General features: G+C 40.7%; 1 long non-coding RNA gene across 1 annotated transcript; it reads right to left on the minus strand.

Annotated features, from left to right (window-relative positions):
- Window positions 1-1,615: 1,615 nt before the first annotated feature.
- LOC128121406 (uncharacterized) lies at window positions 1,616-8,018 on the minus strand. Its single transcript, XR_008222178.1, has 3 exons — window positions 7,977-8,018; window positions 3,676-3,780; window positions 1,616-1,670 (listed from the first exon to the last, which is right to left on the minus strand). It is a non-coding gene; the product is annotated as an uncharacterized LOC128121406 (long non-coding RNA).
- Between the last annotated feature and the right edge of the window lie 10,755 nt (window positions 8,019-18,773).

The following is an 18,773-nucleotide window of genomic DNA, read 5'->3' on the forward strand; positions in this document are numbered from 1 at the left end:
AATATAATATAATATAATATAATATAATATAATATAATATAATATAATATAATAAATATAATAAAATAAATATGATATGATATGATATGATATGATATAATATAATATAATATAATATATTGTATTTCAGGTGAGTTAAAAATTAAATGTTAAAAAAGTGAACCATGGGGGCCGGGCGGTGGTGGCGCACGCCTTTAATCCCAGCACTCGGGAGGCAGAGCCAGGCGGATCTCTGTGAGTTCGAGGCCAGCCTGGGCTACCAAGTGAGTTCCAGGAGAGGCGCAAAGCTACACAGAGAAACCCTGTCTCGAAAAACCAAAAAAAAAAAAAAAAAAAAAAAAAAAAAAAAAAAAAAAAGTGAACCATGGGAAAATAAGGAGAGGCCAGAAAAGAAGTGGTTGATAAAATTAAGTACACAAAAATGAAAAATACCCATATATCAAAGTTGATCATAGTTCCCTAGGCCTAGAGGACTAGGGGTAGGTGTAGTCACCGCTAATGGGTAGAGTGCATTTTGGGGTGAAGTGTTGTAAACTTGATTGTGGTGAAATTGTACAACTTAATAGTGTACTAAAAACCCTTGAGTTGTATACTTTAAGTGAATGAATCTGATAGCATGTGAATTGTTTTTCCATTTTATTTCAATACAGCATATGAAAATAAAATGCAAATAACCAACTGGGAAAATATTTATTATGTATATGACAATGTGTTTATATAAAATTAATATATAATATTAACTATAAACACATTTAATTATTTTAATTATTAGAAATAAATGTTCATACTCTAGCAGGATAATGGACAAATGGCCCTGATAAGAAATTCGAAGTTTGGAAGCAATAATGATATATGTCTTCGTTAAGGTTTCTATTGCTGTGATGAAACACCATAACCAAAAGCAAGCTGGGGAGGAAAGGGTTTTTTTACACTTCTGTATCACTGTTCATCATCAAAAGAAGTCAGGCCAGAACTCAAGCAGGGGAGAGTCCTGGAGGCAGGAGCTGATACAGAGGCCATGGAGGGGAGTTGCTTTCTGACTTGCTCCCCATGGCTTGCTCAGTCTGCTTTCTTATAGAACTCAGGACCAGCAGCCCAGGGATGGCCCCACCCACAAAGGGGTGGGCCCTCTCTCATCAATCACTAATTAAGAAAATGCCCTACAGGCCTGCCTACAGTGATCCTATGGAAGCATTTTCTTAATTGAGTTCCCTCCTCTCAGAGGACTTCAGGTAATATAATAACCTTTCATTTTCATGACAATAAAAAATAAAAAAACCTTTTTTTATTTTTAATAATGAATGAAAACATTCATTTTCATGGAATCAAATTAGCAAGAATCTAAAATTCTGAAAACGATATTTGAGTATTAAATGTAAAATGAATAAAACACCAAGTAAGAGTTTAATGAAAAATAGACATGTACACAGGGAAAACAAGAGGTAAGGTAGTAAAAAATGTATAAGTCCATTTTTCTACACATTATTTTATATTCCAGATGATTCTTAAATACCTAGTAGATAGCAAATAATTATTGAATAAAACTCATAGTTTTGTTATTTTATACCTTAAAGAAAGTCTCAAATTTTATTGTTCTTATTCTTTTGTTCACTCACCTTTGAAGCACTTCACACCAGATAGTAATTCTTTCTTAAACACTGTTTTGTCAGCTGTAGGATAAAACACAATTATATTTTTGAAGGATGATGATAAAGGTCTACGTTTATACATACAGAAAGGAAAAACTTAGAAGCATCACAATTCATTCTCATTGAGATGAGAGGTACTCAGGAAAAGCCCATCAAGAACACAGTCAGAGGTAGTGTGCTTGTTTAGGATGCTAAGGTCCTGGTTAGACCCCAGCTCTGTGAGAAACCTCGGCCCAGGGGACCTGATTGGGGGGTGGTGGTTTGAGTACAAAAGCAATTAGCGGTACCCAAATGCACTGAAGGACAAAACTTGTGTATTTTTCTGCTTATATATTGGCTTCATCCTTTTTCTTGAGTTTTTATACCATTCTGTCCTTCCATTTCCTCTAGGTTCATAAGACTTTCATTTCTCCTAAAGGAACAACAACATGTCTTAAGACAGGGTTTCTGCCTGAAGGGACCTTTTCCTGATCCTAAGGTAAAATGAGTACAGCTTTAGAAGTGCCAGCAGGAAGCCTGGCATAGGGACCTGCCTGAAATCTCAACACCTGGGAGGCAAGGCCAGAGTTCAGGGTTCCAGGCCAATTCCGGCGACATAGTGAGAGACTGTTAAAAAAAAGGCTGTGTTTTCTTTCCTATGTAGACTCTATTTTAAAATATAAGCACACACACATATATTTACATATCATACATACATATGACATGAAAGCAGAAGGGGAATTACTTGGGAGAAAGAAGGGGGTCAGTGAAGTACAGTCGAAGAGAGGGAAGAGGGATTCTATGAGCAAGAGGCATCAAGATCATGATGGGGAAACCTACAGAGACAACTGAACCAAGCTAGTGGGAACTCATGAACTCTAGACCAACAGCTGTGGATCCTGCATGGGACTGACCTAGGCCCTCTGCCTATAGGAGACAGTTGTATAGCTTGGTCTGTTTGGGGGGCCCCCTGGCAGTAGGATCAGGATCCATCCCTGGTGCATGAGGGGGCTTTTTGGAGCCCACTACCTATGGTGAGACACCTTGCACAGCCTTGATGCAGGGGGAGGGGCTTGGACCTGCCTCAGCTGAATGTACCAGGCTCTCCTGACTCCCCATTGGAGGCCTTACCTTTTCTGAGGAGGGGATGGGGGATGGGTTGAGGGGGAAGGCTGGGTGGGGGTGGAGTGGGAGGAGGCATGTGAGGGGGATCTGTGGTTGGTATGTAAAATGAATAAAAAATTTCTTAGTAAAGAAAAAAAAGAAGGGGGTCAGTGAAAAGGGGGGAAGGGGGATGAGGGAAGGGTAGTGAGAAGGTAAATATGAGCGAGGTAGAATGATATATCTGTATGAAAATGCCATAATGAAATGCATCATATTATATACCAAATGAAAATAAATAAAAAGTTACTGAAAAAAAGTAAGAGAAATGCTAGGTAGGGTTGGGTCTTTTTTGCCAGGAACTCACATGTAGAGCAGAATGGCTTTGAACTTGCAGTGATTATCCTACCTGGACCTCTGAGGGGCTGGGCTTGGGCTAGAGAGTTGGCTTAGCAGGTAAATGAACTTGCTACCAAAACTGAAGACCTGAGTTCAGTCCCAAAGACAAACACCATGGAAGAGAAAACCCATTCCACTTGCTGTCCTCCGACTTTCACATGTACACATGTGCATGGTATGTGCTTGTGCACATGTGTACACACATACAAATAAGTGTAAAACAAACAGAGAAGTTCAGGAATGGCAGGCATGTGTTATCATGCCTAGTATAGAATTGGCTCTTTTTACAAAAAAAAAAAAAAACTTTTAAACTAACATAGAATATTTCAAATATTAGAATTAATACAAAATCTTCAAAATATTTTAAAGTATTCCAACTTTAAAAACAACCTGACTTTTTCTTTTTGACAGCAGGAACCTGGGGCAATGGAAACAGTTTCCATTTCTTCTGTGGTTCAGACAGAGTCATATCTGTGCAGATATTAGTCAATGCTTGTCGAATGAATACATTTTTTAGGGATCAGGGAAAACAACACACAAAGCTTACCACAGACAGGTAGAGTTTTGAGCAGTTTTTTGTTTTCCTTATCGGTCATTTCTATCCCCATGTTTTCCACAGTTTCTTTTATGTCCTCTGCATGAATCTTTTCTCCTTTAAAAGAGAAAACCACCTTAGGTGAGACAATAGAATTACATATTTTCTAACATTATATAAATAAAATGTGCACATGTAACACACATGTGAGTCAAGGGACCCGGGGAGGACGTGCTGGCTCTTCAGTGTCAAGAAGGGGAGGAAGAGCTGGGTGATGGTGGCACATTTGGAGCTCGGTGAGTTCGAGGCCAGCCTGGTCTACAGAGTGAGTTCCAGGACAGGCTCCAAAGCTACACAGAGAAACCCTGTCTCAAAAACTAAAACAAAAGAAAAAAGATGAAGAGGAAGGGTTTTTTTTTTTTCCTATCAGAAATCCCAGCACTTGGGAGTCTGAGGCAGGAGGATTGGAAGTTTGGTCAGTTTGGGCTATATATATATAAAGATCTCGTCTTAAAACAAAGACAAACAAACAAACAATCATTAAAAAAAAACAAGAAATTTTAACAAGTAAAAGGGAATCTCTTGAAGTCTACACTGTCTGTCATATAACAGTACAACAGGGATCATAGAACTTCTCAGTAATTTAGATGTTTCTGATAGCTAATATAGGATTCAGCCATTAAAATAACAAGTCTATGCTTTCTTTTAAAAAAGATTTATTTTTTAATTATGTGTGTGGTTTGTGCACCTTGTGAGTCCAAAGACTGAGGAGGCCTGCAGAGGCCACCTGATCCCCTAGAGCTGGAGTTACTGGTGTTTGAGAGCAGCCTGACCGGGGGTTGGGAACCAAGCTTGGGTCCTCTGCAAGGGCACAGGCAGGGTTAGCTGCTGCGCCAGCTCTCAGCTGTGACAATCCTATTCTTTTTGTTGGTTTCATACTCTTTTCCTCTAGCACTTCTACCGCTTCCCTCTTCCTCTTTTTGTCTCTGTTATTTCATGTTTGTAAAATGACAACCTAGCAGAATTTATAGTATACAGCTATTTTAAGTTTGAGAGGGTAAGAGTCATAGCCCTCCCCAACACAAATTTACAATTTTCATGTTAGCGTAAGAGTAGTGGGCATCATTATGGCATTCCCCTCCTTCCTTCCCTTTCTCCTCCTCCTTTCCCCCCTCCCCTGATCTTTCTTTCTTTCTTTTTTTTTTTTTTTTTTTTTTTTTTGGTTTTTCGAGACAGGGTTTCTCTGTGTAGCTTTGCGCCTGTCCTGGAACTCACTTGGTAGCCCAGGCTGGCCTCGAACTCCCAGAGATCCGCCTGGCTCTGCCTCCCGAGTGCTGGGATTAAAGGCGTGCGCCACCACCGCCCGGCTCTTTCTTTCTTTTGACAGGGTCCTATGCAGCCCAAACTGACCTTAAATTTGCTATGTAGCAGAGGATGACCTTGAACTCTGGATCTTCCTGTCCCTAGAGCCAAGTATGGGATTATAGACCTATGTCTTCTTTAGTTCCTCTACAGCCTCATTGTGGAGGTTTTCACCTCTGTGTTTAGGTTTATCCCTTAGCATTAATCTATGTTTAAAAGGTGTCATGAGTGAGTGCCCCTCCCTCATCCTGATTCCTTTCTTGGCAAGTTTGTTATGGGTATATGGAAAGGCTACTTACTTTGAATGCTGATTTTGTATTCTACTACCTCATGGAAAATGTCTGATCAGCTCTAAGGGGTTCTGGAAGAGACTTTAATGTCCTTTAAGTATAGGATCACGCTATCTGGAAGCAAGGATACTTTGAATTCTTGCTTTCTTATTTATATCCATTTTCTCTTATCTTAATTATCAAACTTCAATCACTATATTGATTAAGAAATGTGAGAGGGGACACCTTGTGTTGCTTCTGATTTTAGAGGAAATGCTTTCATTTTTTTCTGTTTGGTATAATGCTGAGTCCAAGTTTGTTATATGTGGTCTTCATTTTCTGAAGCATATTCCTTCTATTTCTACTTTATTCAGGGCTTTATCCTGAAGGATAAAAAGCTTTTTGTCAAAGGTTTTTTTATCTGTAGTTATTGGGTTGATCATGTGATTTCTGTTCTTCAGTATCTGTGGTGTATCACACCTACTGATTTGAATATGCAGAACAAGTCTTGTATCCCTGAGCTTAGACCAGTTTGCTTACGATCTATGATCTTAATGTGTTCTTTAATTTGATTTGGAGGTATTTTATTGAGATTTTTGCATTTATGCTCAATAGGGAAACTGGCCTATAGTTTTCTTGCTGTGTCCTTACCCTGCTTTGGAATCTACTGGCTTTGTAGAGTGAGTCTGTATGGTGAGCGTCTTCCCTGCATCCTTTGTAGAACAGTTTGAGGAGTATTGGTGTTAGCTCTTCCTTAAGTGGTAGCTAAAACTCAGCAGAGAAGCCATCTGGTTTAGAACTTTACTTTGTGGGGAGGTTTTTTGTTTTTTGTTTTTTTTTCTTTTTCCCTGAGGCAGGGTTTCTCTGAGTAACAGCCCTGGTTGTCCTGGAACTTGATTTGTAGACCAGGCTGGCCTATAACTCACAGAGATCTGCCTGCCTCTGCCTCCCGAGCACTGGGATTAAAGGCGTGTGCCACCACTGCCTGTCTGTGAGGAGAATTTTTATTGCTTCTTCAATCTTATTTTTATTTTTGATTTTTTTTGAGTACATGTGTGTGGTGTATGTACATGATTGTTTAGTTGTGTGTGTGTGTGTGTGTGTGTGTGTGTGTGTGTAGGCCAGAGGTTGACTTCAGGTATTGTTTTTGACTTCCTCTATTGTTTTTGACCTTTATTTTTGAGGCAGTTATCTTATTGAACCTGGGATGCACTGATTGGCTAGACTGACTGGCCAATGAGCTCAGGGATTTGCCTGTTCTCACTCCTGGGTCACAGGCATACACTGACACATCTGTTTGTGTGTTTTGTTTTTTAAAATGGGTGCTGGGGCTCTGAACTCAGGCACTCATGAGCATGCCACAGGTACTCTATTGACTGAGGCACTCCTCCAACCCTCTCAATCTTATTTTTTGTTAGGCATCTGTTTAAATGGTTTTTATTCTTTTGATTTGATTTTGGTAGGTCATCTCTAAGTATGTATCATTAAAAAAAACAGGTTTTCTAATTTATTTTGGAATGTAAGTTTTCAAAGCATTCCCTAATGATGCTCTGGGTTTTACTGGCACTGTTGTAACACACATTTTCCCTCTAATTTTACTAGTTTGGGTCTTTCCTTTCTTTTGGTCAGTTTGGCAAAGAGTTTGCCTTTTCAAAGAACTAACTTTTTGTTCAATAGATTCTGTGTGGTGATCAGAAGGCAAAGCTAGCCACTAGTTAGCCATAGAGGCCAGACAGTGGTGGCACACACCTTTAATCCCAGCACTTGGGATCTCATATCTTTGCTCCCAGTACTTGGGAGTCACACACCTTTAATCCCAGCACTAGGGAGGTTGAGACAGGAAGTGATATGGCTGGGCGGAGAAAGGAATATAAGGCGGAGGAGACAGGAGCTCAGTCCTTTTAGGCTGAGGATTCAGTAGAGATAAGAAATCTCTCTAGTGGCTGGCTGCTCTACTTCTCTGATCTTTCAGCATTTACCCTGATACCTGGCTCTGGGTTTCTATTATTAAGATCAATTAGGATTCATGCTACAATTCTGTGTTACACTTTCAGTCTTCACTTCATTAATTTCTACCCTAACCTTTATTGATACCCACTTCTCTTGGTTTATATTTGTTCTAGCTTTTCTAGGATCCTGAGTTATATAACTGGGTTGTTAAATTGAGATCTCTGATTTTTTTCAATACAAACACTTGTGGCTATAAATGTTCTTCTGAGAACTGCCTTGGCTGTATTCCGAAGGTTCTGGTAAGCTATGCTTTCATTTTTATCTGATTCTAGGAATTTAAAATTTTCTTTCTTGGTTTCTTCAGTGACCCACTGGTCATTCAGAAATATACTGTCAGTTGCAAGTATTTATGTGTTTTTTGTCTTGCTATTAGTTTCTAGTTTTATTCCACTGTGATCTAATGAGTCATAAGACATTTTCAGTTCTTCTGTATTTGTTAAGATTTGCTCTGTGAAGTTCTCTATTTTGGAGAGGACAGTATGGGGTGCTGAGAAGGGAATGAGTTTTCTGCACCTGTTGTATGGAATCCCCTGGAGATAGCTGTTAAATCTGTTTAATTTATGGTATAGTTTAGGCTGGAAATTTCTTTGATTTTTATGTTATGTTAAAACATATTTGAATATAAAATGTAAAGACCACACAATATAATACTCATTTTAACAGCTCACTCACCTGTAATCTTTTTAATTTCGTTCATCAATACACGGAAGTCAGCCTTCCCATTACCTTTAAGACAAAAAAAAGCATAAAATAGATTTATAGGAAAATGATATGAAATCATTAAATTGTAAATTATAAAACAGAAACCTATATTCAGTCACTTGAAAAAAATTTTATGAAGTTTATATCTTTCATGTCTGATCCTCATCAGTTTAATTAATATAGCTACTTCTATCTCCACTATGAGCATCTGTATAGCACAATGCAAGATCAAGCACTCTCCTCGAATTTAGCCTCAATCTGTGGCTAGTCTTTTCTGCTAAATGAGAGCATTGGTCTACTCCTGGCTGCTCCTAGAACTTCAACATGGTAACTGTCATATTGATGTGTTTAATATTGCTCACTTCTAATGACAGAACCTTGTTTTGCAATGACCATTCTCAAACACTGTACAGTTACTTCCTTTACCCAGTGTTTCTCAAATTAAAGTAGAAAGTCACTGGATACATTTAAAACAGCTTCTAAAATTGCAAGTTTGAAAGCACTGGATGGGAGTGGTGGCTACTGAGACAGCCAAGACTTAAGCTGCCATGGACAGTCTCTTCCACTATGACTTGGTCAAGAGGACACAATTTGTTTGTACTGTTGTGTTATTTGTAATACTCCAACACTGTATGTAACACTGATGGTAAAGTACAAGTGATCAGTCTGTATTCTTACTATTACCTGATAATCATTAGTGTAATGGCTTGCACAAGACCAATGCTACACAAGTGTTTATTAAACAATGGTTATATCAAAATGCAAACACATTGCAGCTAACAGATTTTACCTTAAAACCAATATATATTCACCTTAGATGTAAAATTTTTCAAAAATACTTTCTCAGTTATGGCAATCTTTTGTTAGCATCTTGTTAGTGTGATCGGTGTTGTTATTTTTAAATGGGATAGGTAAGAACCTTTTTTTGATACAGTTATGTCTGTAAAGCACAGATGTCATTACACCCTTAACTCTGTGTCCCCCTGAGGCCCACTGGGCCCAGAAGTATCTATCCTTTCTTAGATGATTACATAGATATATAAGGTATTCCATAAATTAGGTGAATATCATTGCACTGTAAATCACTGTGATGGTTGTGTTCCTAAATACCAAGAAAACAGGGCAATGGCCACGGTAGATTAAAACAGCTATCAAAGGGGTTTAAAAATAAAAGTAGGTTTTGGAAGAACTGCTTATCTCTTATGAAGGCAAAAGGCCGGTTGCCTAAAACATTAGAAACACTACAGCCAACTGAATGAAGGAATGACATTTTCTATCGATTTAGAAAATTACTTATCAATGGACTTGAATGAATCTTACGGTGTTTAATACTTCCTTAGGGTCTGGCATCCTCCCAGATTTCCTAAAATTTTCTCAGGTCAATAGAGAAAAATCACCAAATGTATGCCACAGCTAATTCATTCTATCTTCTTCTTTTAGAAGTTGTTTATAGTTATCATGTGTCTGATGTGTGGATGGGTGGGGTGTATGTGTGACAGAGCATGTGTGAGGAGGTGAGACGACAACTCTGTGGAGTCTGTTGCCTCTTTCCGCCTTTATGTGGGCTCTGGAGGTTGAATTTAGGTCACCAAGTGCTACAGGCTGCAGGAATATATTATAAGAACTCAGCTGGTTATGGCAAAGCCACTACCTGAAGGGATCAAGGAATTCTTTCAGAGGAAACCAAATTCCAAGGAGCTTTTGGTGTTATTTGGCTTGTTATATATCAGCTGTCTTCTGTTATGAAAATCATGTGTGCCTTCATAGTTATCCCAGTTGACTTTTCCCTAAGAATTGCTAACAGTGTGGCCTGATCACTCTTTGGACATACACATTCAAGGTATTTGGAGAACAGCCTCAGGAAAGGCTTCCTTCCTCCCAGCCCATCCTTTCTCCCCTGTCAGCCCTGGAATCAGATATCTCCCTTAGCCACTTTCAAGGACTAACCAAAATAACAGACCACCACATGCTAGTCTCCTGATTTAAGGTAAATTCCACAAGGAGACACCGCCTAGGTCAGGTGGACCTTAAGTAATAGCTTTACACAATTTAGCTCAGACCCTCCTTTCTTACAGCCTTACTAAATTTATAGACCCCTAACTTCTTACCTAACCACTTCTCGGAATGTAGACTGAGCACATAGATCCCCTTTTTCATACACTAACTGGTCATTAGCACTCAGTTGACCTCCTCTTTTACTACTCCCATTTCAGATTGTTAAAGAAAGCCTGGTGGTCAATGCCTGAGGAAAATTCTTACCTGCCTTTATGACCCCTTAAGAATTCAAGCCTGGTGACCTTGCTCTGCCAGAGGATTTCTATTGCTTGGGTTTATAACTGGATTCCTGGGAGACTTGGGAAGTACGTAGAGAACTTAGAGGTGGAGAACTGGTTGGGGATAGGAGGATTTTGACCAGAGAAAATGTGTGGACTAGATGGAAGATGAGGAAGAGACAGATGAGGAAGTACTAGCTGGGTGAGAATGAGGTGAAAAGAACCTAGAAGAGGCAGAATTAAGATAGAACTTAGAGGGAGCAGTAGATGAATAGAGAGAGAAATCAGGCAGGAAAAGAGCTAGGCACGAGAACAGAACTGAAGCTGTGTAAATAGGATGTTATTCCAGAGGAATTAAAGCAAGTAGACTAAAGAGCTCGGTGTGCTGAGATTCTGTGTCCCGTGTCCCCCCCCTCCCCCGCCCCGCCAAAAAAAAAAAGATTCTGTTGCCGTTAGTCTCTCCTGAGCCCTGGGAAGTATAATATTAAGGCTGGTCCTTTTAACATTATAAAGAACCAGGCTTGAGTGGCAAATGCTTTTACCAACTGAGACATCTTGTTGGCCCTTCTCTTTTTTTTTTGGGATAAAGTCTTACTATGTAGCTCAGACTGGCTTTGAACTTGCTGTCCTCTTGCCTCAACCTCCCAAGTTCTGGGATTTCAAGCCTCTCTCATCACATCCATCTTTGATTAATTTTGTTCTCACTGCTACTATATTACTATAGCACCTTAACCTTCAAAATTCTAAGAACTCATGGCAGCACAGCATTAAGGCCAGGTGTGGTGGCTTACGCCCATAATCTTTGTACATGGGAGGCCAGGGAGAGGAGGATGACAAGTTTGAGGCAAGCCTGGGCTACATAAAGAGATCTTGTCTCAAAAAGCCAAAAGGAAAAAAAAAACCTGGGACCAGACTACCTGAACTTTCTTGGCTCTGCCACTTCTCTAGCTCGCTGAGTTTGGGCAAGCAACTTGTATTCTCTGCCTCTTAGTCTCCTTGTATGTATAATAGAGGTAAAACTAGACCCTAACTCACAGAATTATTTGGAAAATGCAATAAGCTAATTATACAGCACTTAGAACAATTCCTCCCATTTGTCGGAACTATGCAGTGTTACTCAGTGATATTTACTATTGGATTAGTGTAGATGTAACCAACGGTCTTATTAAATAAGAAACACAGAGCTGATTCAGAGAAGAAAGCCAAGAGGTCAGAGCTAAGAGCCTCACCCTTCCTGATTCAGGGATCCTCTTCAGTCAAGAGAGCTCTCCGAAAGGGACCTACTTCCTGTGTGTATGTCTTTATATACTCTAGCTGTTCTGCCTTCTCATTTGTTGTAAACCCAAACATGTGACTGCCTCGTCACTGCCTGTATGTACCGCCCTCCAGGTCCTTAAAGGTGTGCGCCACCGCCGCCATGCACTTGCTATGGCTCTAATAGCTCTGACCCCCAGACAACTTTATTTATTAACATACAATTAAAATCACATTTCAGTGCAAGTAAAATACCACCACAGATTAGCACTATGAACCAAAAAATGAACATCCTCAGTATTTTTGTCTGAGCTTGGCATTTCCCACGGTGTCTAGTGGAGACTTGTCATTTCTGTCTGTGCTCTTGGTGCCTCTTCCCGAGTGGTGGCCACTGGGCTCAGTGTGGTAGCTATGTGTGAAGACTTCACATTTTATCTCCCTTCTTTTCACATACATCCTCCCCTCATCCCAGATCCACTACTGGGTTCACGTTGCAAGTTTTACTAGGAGGTAAACTCACGATCAACTGGCAGATGGTCCATCAGCGTCTGCATGTCTTTATCATTGAGATTAATTTCTGCATGTTTAACGAAAGCATCCACCTTATTTGAAGATATCTTTATCCCTTAGAAAAGAAGGATTTGGAAATATAATGAGGAAGTGAGTAAGTCATTCAAGGTCATGCCTAAGTATCAGTGTTGCTCAGAGAATGAGGGGCAAAGGGCATTCAAACTATTCCAGTAACAAGGCTTTTCATATCTTAATTGTGAGCTCTTAGCTCTTGTTCTCAGGACTCTATTATAGCTGTGTGAGTGAGTTGTTGAACGTACTGATGACTGAATTCAGGGCATGCACATGCTAGACAAACACTCTCCTTGATCCTAGCTTCTAGAAGAAATTTTAAAAGAAGGAAGTGAGGAGTTTGGAGTTTCTATTAAAGACCCAAATCAGTATTTGTCAATGGATTTGAACCTTGAAATTAATGGAGATAAATAAAGTCTATGAATTTATTACATCACAATTCGGTAAGAAACTTAAAAGTTAAATTTATTTATTTTAAATTAATTAGTGTGTGTGTGTGTGTGTGTGTGTGTGTGTGTGTGTGTGTGTGTGTGTGTGCGCTATAGTATGTATGTGGAGGTCAGAGGACAACTCCCAGGAGTCAGTTCTTTCCTTCCACTGGGTTCCACATGGGTTCCAGGAATCAAATTCACATTCTCTGTCTGGGTGGCAAGCACCTTTACCTGATGAACCATTCTGCTGACCCAAAGTGATCTTTCTACTGATACACGAAAACAAACAAACAAAAATATCCCTATGGATGAGAGGATGTGCTATTCCAATGCATGCATGCATGTGTACTATTCAAATCAGGTTGAACATGTCTATTTTTCCAAACATTTGTCAATTTCTTCATGGCTAAAACTTTCCAAATTCTTTTCTTTTTTCTACCCTCCTGAAGTGGTGCCACTGTCCATAGCCCCGGTACTGTCCATAGCCAGCAGGGCGTCCTGTTCTCATTTAAATGTCCCCTTCTGCTCTCTCCCACCTCTGAACATCATTCTGCTCTAGACTCCTATGAGATCAATGTTTTAGATTACATTGTAAGTGAGATCATTTGGTGTCTGTTGTGTGGGGTGTGCCTGGCTTATTTCACTTAATGCAATGACCTCCACTTCCGTTCATGTTATTGTGAATGATGAGATTTTTATTCATTTTTTTCATGGCCAATCAGTATCCTGTTGTATATAGGCAATAATTTTTCTTTATCTACTGTTTACATTTCTTATCTATTATAATACCATGGGAAACTTTTAAACAACATTTTTTTAAAAATAGTATCTCTGGAAATTCAAGATCAATATTGTTGGAAAAGTGCCTAGTGTTTGAAGTGCTGTTTCTTCCTGATGTTTCTAATATATGGCTTTTTAGAGGAACTACTGTTTCTAGGTCTATTATAGGGAAACTGTTTTGGTGACCATCGTCTGTCTAAAGAACTCAACAGGAGGGATGGCAAGATTAATAATCTGAAAATTGTCAAGTAGGGAGAGTGTTTGACAATAACAGCAGGGTTCAAAGACCCCAGTGTCACCTGCCAAGAAAAGAAGCATCACATGTCTCACCTTCAACATTCTCCAATTCTCTTATTAACCTTTTCTTGTACAGTTTTCCACTAGCTGCAAGATAGAAATTTCAAGTCTCAGGAAATAATACAGTTATTCAGAAGTGGAATAAATGTTTCTAACTTAAGAAGCAGAAACTTTTAAAGATTTATTTATTATATATACAGTATTCTGCCTACATGTATGCCTGCATGCCAGAAGAGGGCACCAGATTTCATAATAGATGGTTGTGAGCCACTATGTGGGTGCTGGGAATTGAACTCAGGACCTCTGGAGGAGCAGCCAGTGCTCTTAACTGCTGAGCCATCTCTCCAGCCCACAGAAACTTTTAAAATGCTTCATTCTAGCAATTAATATTTTCAGTCTAATAATAGAACTCAGGAATGGAAACAAATCTGTTTGGTGATGTGTTGGTAATGGGTAGTATGCGACATCTTTATTCGTCACACAAGTTCACGTTTACTACTTCCCCACAGCCACTGTGGTGTCTTTTAGTGCTCACCGTCAGTTGGCAGTTTACCCAGCAACTTCATCATCTTGTCTTCTGTGAGTCTGACCCCTATCTTCTCCAGGAAAGCATCCAGGTCAACAATGTCAATCTTCTCACCTTTAAAAAGTCAAAAGGACTAGCAATTGAAAATTTGAAGAATGATGATTCTATTTTACAGAAAAAAAATGCTTATTCTTTGTTAAGTAAACATTAATGAATTCAAGTTGGCAAGAACGTCAGAAATTACTAAGACAAAACTGTAGAGGCTTTGACCAAAACAATGATGACCAAAGTTAGGTTGGGTAAGTAGATGTGAACATTTACCCATAAATAGAGTGAGGGCCCATGCCAACAAGGGAAACACTACTGATTATAACATAACTTTATGCAAAAACGAGAATCTGACTTTTCAGGGTTATGTGTGTGTGGTGTATGTGTGTGCAATGTATGGATTGTGTGCATATGTGCACACCTTATACCTAGAAATATGTCTGATAAAAGAGTTACTTTGATAGAGTAAATAATAGAGGTTTAAATCCTCTTATTTCTAGGATAATAGGAATTGAACCTATACCTAAGAATTCAAAATTCTACGTGCTACCTAAACACCTTATCCTAAATAGTAAGGTCAGCTAATTAAGCTATCGGGCCCATACCCCGAAAACGTTGGTTTAAATCCTTCCCATACTAATCAACCCAATCACACTTTTTATTATTTATTTTACAATTTTCCTAGGTACCATAATTACCATATTAAGCACAAACATATTTCTTATATGAATTGGCCTTGAAATAAACTTACTAGTATGCAGAGGCCAGAGGGAGAATGTTGGTTCCCTGCTCTATTACTCTGCCTTATTTCCTTGAGACAAAGCCTTTCCCTGAACCTGGAGCTATGCTGGCAGCCAGAAAGTCCCAGCAATCCTCCTCTTTCCACCTCCACAGCACTGGGGTTCTAAGGACCAGTGTGGCCATCCTGGCTTTTTACGTGGCTTCTGAGATACAAATTCAGGTCCTCAAGTTTGCATACCACGTGCTCTTGCCCACAGAGCCATCTTCTAAGTCCCCTACAATCTTCTTAATCACACACCATGTCACTATATAATGCTTTTCCCTCTCTTGGGCTTTTAAAAAACCTTGACTCATCTGGCTCTCTGTGGGACCTTATAGATTTGGTGGCTTTCCTTTCTCTCTTCTTGACAGCAATTGCCACTCCCTGTGGATCCTGAGTGTCCTCTGTAAAGTAAGCTCACCTCTATTCCTGTCCAGAAACACTAGATTTTTTTTTTTAAAGACAGGGTTTCTCTGTATAGTCCTGGCTGTCCTGGAACTCACTCTGTATACCAGGCTGGCCTCGAACTCAGAGATCTATCTGCCTGCCTCTGCCTCCCGAGTGCTGGGATTAAGGGTATGCACCACCACCACCAGCTTTTAAACTATTTTTCAAGTCTATAATGTAAAGTGCTGGAGGGAAACATGCCGGATCACAAACTATCACAGACATGGGTAAGGAACAAAGTAGAGAAGTCTGCTTGGGAGCGCACTCATTCTTCATTCCTGGTGATGAAGTTGTAACTAACCACATGTCCTCTCCCCCTTCCAACCTTCTCCATGGCTGTGTGGAAATTTCCCTCATGCTGGTTCTTTTTTAGCTTGATGACAAGGTCTAGGCAGACAGACCCAATGCCAGGCGGCATAAGCAAACTCCTGTTTTCAGTCCCCTGGAGGAATGCCTCGGGGAGTTGGTGGCTCTTCTGCACAAATGCCTGGAGGAAAGAGGCACAAGGGCTGTTGACCCCAAGACCTTTCCAGACCTTTCCTGTGAGGCTGGACCACTGGGGTTCCTGCAATTAAAGGCATCCCCGTTTCAAGCTCTTAATCTCCTTGTTTTCACTAACTCCTCCGCAGGTAATAGCTCAGTTTCTGGTCTTTATTATGACCGACCGAGAAGGCCATTGGGTCCGGGCTTGCACCGCCGGCCCACGAAGGGCACCGACAAAGCCTTGTCCAAACTGTTACCAAAAGGGTCACTGGTCAGCTGACTGTCCTAACGTCCCAAGCGACGTAGGAACGCCAGATGAAGACCACCCTTCAGCTGACTTTGTAGGCTTGGCTTACAGCGAGGACTGACGCTGCCCGGTTTCCGCCCCGGCCACTCCCATCTCACACAGGGAACCTAGGGTAATTATAAAGGTCAATGGGCGCCCCATCTCGTTCCTTTTGGACACCGGAGCTACCTACTCTGTCCTGAGAGAGTTTTGGGGGCCCACCTCTCCTGCTCGTCTCCCTATTGTCGGGGTTGGGGGACAGCCTTATCTACCTCATCAGACACCACCACTCAGTTGCATTTTCAGAGGCATCCCTCTCACACACACGTTCTTAATGGTGCCAAGCTGCCCTGTACCTTTAATGGGGAGGGATCTTCTAGCTAAGGTAGGAGCATCCATTTCTTTCGCTCCACACATTCGCTCCATCCCAGACGCGCCAGCAGCTCCTTTACTTCTACTCCTAGCCACTCACTCTTCTGACTCTAACAATTCTTTTCCCCTACCAGCTTCTCAGGTAGACCCAAAAGTCTGGGATACCCAGAACCCTTCTATTGCTAGACACCATCAGCCTGTTATTATCCAGCTACAAGATCCTGCAAGGTATATCACCCAAGCTCAGTGTCCTCTCTCACTCCAGAGCCTGAGAGGACTTAAGCCTATCATTTCTGACCTTCTCAGGAAAAAGCTGCTTCGCCTAACCTCTTCACCTTTTAACACTCCCATTCTTGCAGTTAAAAAGTCTAACGGAACCTACCGCCTGGTTCAAGACCTCCGGCTCATTAACTCTGCAGTGGTCCCTCTCCATCCTGTAGTGCCTAACCCTTATACTCTCCTGTCCACTATCCCTTTGGGAACCTCTCACTTCTCAGTTCTAGATCTCAAAGACGACGTCTTTTCTATTCCTCTCAGTCCTCAGTCTCAAAATATCTTTGCTTTTACCTGGACTGACCCTGACACCCACCGGTCCACACAGCTGACCTGGACTGTTCTGCCACAGGGATTCAGAGACAGTCCACACCTGTTTGGTCAGGCTCTGGCCTCTGACCTGCTTTAGCAAATCCTACTGGCGCACGCCACCACCACCGGCACGGACCCCTCCGCTGGGCCGCCGCCGCCAGAGGAGCCCACTGCTCTGCCTGCCTCTCTCACTGGGGTTCCTAAAGCTTGCCTGTCAGCAGCTCTGGGGATTCCAGGTGTAGCAGGGCCACTTCCTCCTGCTAACTGCTTTTGATAAGACATGAACCTTCCAATATGCCCTAGTCTTATGGTCTATGCTAAATTATTTCAATTACTGTAGTCAGACTTTCTTTTTGGCCGCCAGCCCCAAATAATGACACAGAGACTTATTATTAATTATCAAAGCTTGGCCTTCAGCTTAGACTAGTTCCCAACTAGCTCTTTTAACTGAAATTAACTTGTTTCTATTAATCTGTTAATTCTGCCACATGACTTTTTAACCTCTCCTACATTCTGCATGTCTGACTTGCTCTGTGTCTTGCTGGCATCTCCTTGCACCTAGATTCTAACCCTGAGTTCCTCTCTCTCCTTGGAAGTCCTGCCTACCCTCTCCTGCCTAGCTATCGGTCATCCAGTTCTTTATTAAACCAATCAAAAGATGCCTTTCACACAGCATGATCAAATATCCCACAACAAATTATTTCTTATCTTACCCTTTATACTTTTTCTGTCAGAGATGCCCACTCTAGTATGTCTAGAAAACACCGACATACCTTTTTTTTTTAAATTTATTTATTTTTTTATTTTTATTTTACTTGCATGTCTGTCTGTCTGAGAGTGTCAGATCTTGGAGTTACAGACAGTTGTGAGCTGTCATATGGGTGCTGGGAATTGAACCCAGGTCCTCTGGAAGACCAGGCAGGGCTCTTAACCACTGAGCCATCTCTCCAGCCCACACCGACATACCTTTTAAGGGTCAGTTCCTGTGCTCTCTCCCTTGAGAAATCCTTAGATCATTTCCCGTTTATTTTTTTCCCCAAGATTTCTCTGCATAGCCCTGCCTGTTCTGGAACTCACTCCGTAGACCAGGCTGGCTTCAAACTCACAGAGACTCACATGCAGGGAATAAAGGTATGTACCACCACTGCCTGGCAAATCCTTTTCTATTTATGAGGCCTTTAACATAACACCTATGATATTATTGCATTTGTTTATACATATTTTCCCTCAGCTGCAGAAGATTCAACTACTCAAAGCTCCTGTATGGTTGATTTGTACAGATCTCTACTTAGGTTCACTTAATAGATGCTCATCAATGATTAGTGACCCACCTGTAAAAAGACTCCCTTTATCCATGACATCATTGATATTAACCAACCCATTATCTGTAAAACAAGACAGAGTGTATGCATTAAAAATGATAATACACATAGAAAAAGATATAAAGCTACACACAGAAGAAAAACACAGAGACCTAGCCAATTTTTAATATTCGATTTAGAGTTCTATCCCGTTTCCATTCCATTGAAAATGGGGAAAGATTACGAGAAGGGCACTGACTTTACATTGCTTATGCCACTGTTTGCTCTGTCAAGATGGCAGAGCACAGCTAGGAAGACACT

Source organism: Peromyscus californicus, unplaced genomic scaffold, assembly GCF_007827085.1.
Source record: "Peromyscus californicus insignis strain IS unplaced genomic scaffold, ASM782708v3 Scaffold_3__1_contigs__length_106647218, whole genome shotgun sequence".
NCBI classification, from domain to species: Eukaryota; Metazoa; Chordata; class Mammalia; order Rodentia; family Cricetidae; genus Peromyscus; species Peromyscus californicus.